Below are 1,379 nucleotides of genomic sequence, written 5' to 3'. Positions count from 1 at the left end.
AGTGCCGAGGAACAGGTCACGCTGGAAGTGCGGAGAGAGAAACCGCCCCGCAAACCTCCCCAGACATCTGATGCTACAACCCAGACTGAGGCCAGCTGGTGGGATAAGCCGTGCCCAAACAGGGGGCACTGCATCCCCTCGTGCTTCAATTTCTACCTGGACAGGTATGCACAGTTTGCTGGGTTCGCTCCCAAAGTGCCAACAGGAGCTAGACATGCTCATTGTGGGAACAGACCCAAAGACTTATATATGTAGATATAACCTGCTGCAGGATGCCCAAGCCCACGCAGGTTTTGTGAACTCTGGCATTGCTGCTGTCCTGGCTGGGCTGCGAGATTAGCTGGGTCCACCGCTGCCGTAGTCTACGATTGCAAACCAGCAAGCAGCACACGTGACAAAAGGGATGCTCCTGCGCTGTTTAGCCCTGCATTTATCAATAACCCAGCAACCACTATTTTCTCCTGTGAATCCTACTATGCTTAATAAAGCCGGTGCTGGTTTGCCCGCAGCCTACACGCTGTGAAGTGTAAATCGCAGATATCGACAGTCCGGACACCCTGTATACACTGCTTGCGCCAGTTCCTAATCGGTGTCTTCACCAACGTTAGCTTCAGCCACTGCATCAGCTGCCCTTTCACGTTGCGCTAGAGCTAGACGCACCCTAAGAGCAAGACCTAATGCTACCTCAGTGTGACCGTTCAAAGGCATTTATGGACCATGCGCATTCACCCAGCGGGCCGGTATCTTTGTCTTTTGTCCCCTCCACACAGCTCCTATCGCAGTTACTTGCTGCCCCAGGACTGCAATGATGACAGCAAATCTGACTGCCTGCTACCCACCTCCCGCCACGTGGAGAAAGAAGAGCCGGATTATGAGGTAGAGCTCGCTCCCGTCTGGCATACACCTTGGTGCAGGGAGGGTGGAGAGCATAAGGGGGTGCTGGGTCCACAACTGGGGCTCATAGGTGCCAGGCTAAGTCGAATTTGATTTGGGAAAGAAGCGTGCAACAGCCACCAGGCTCTGAAAATATTTCCCAATGATCTCAGCCTTGTACGGAGCCCATTCTGCTTCCCCACGTTTAACACTGTGACATTTTATTTGCCTCTTTCAGGCACTAGCCCTCATTCACCAAAAGGAGCCGAGTTTCAGCAGCTGTTACACCATCCCAGAAGATCACGATAGCGTCTGTCTGAGCTGGGTAAGCACATGCCTACACATAGCACGTGTGGGGAGAGCAGACGGGGAGGGAGGGGTGTATCAGGCATTAGTGGGGGCTCTGCTCACCCCTGGCTTTTGGAACAAAGGAAATCCAATTACCCCATTCATCTTAGTTCAAGCCAGAGTGCGCCTCTGTGCAGTCGGTGCAGAGCCGGATCTGC

At 53.4% G+C, this 1,379-nt stretch overlaps 1 long non-coding RNA gene across 1 annotated transcript; it reads left to right on the top strand.

Annotated features, from left to right (window-relative positions):
- Window positions 1-1,167, top strand: LOC102378531. Its single transcript, XR_323960.1, has 3 exons — window positions 1-164; window positions 771-876; window positions 1,112-1,167. It is a non-coding gene; the product is annotated as an uncharacterized LOC102378531 (long non-coding RNA).
- Window positions 1,168-1,379: the final 212 nt, after the last annotated feature.

The sequence above is a fragment of the Alligator sinensis genome, unplaced genomic scaffold (assembly GCF_000455745.1).
Source record: "Alligator sinensis unplaced genomic scaffold, ASM45574v1 scaffold1322_1, whole genome shotgun sequence".
In the NCBI taxonomy this organism is placed as follows: Eukaryota; Metazoa; Chordata; order Crocodylia; family Alligatoridae; genus Alligator; species Alligator sinensis.
The sequence above is the reverse complement of the archived record's forward strand: the minus strand, read 5'-3'. Positions and strand labels throughout refer to the sequence as shown.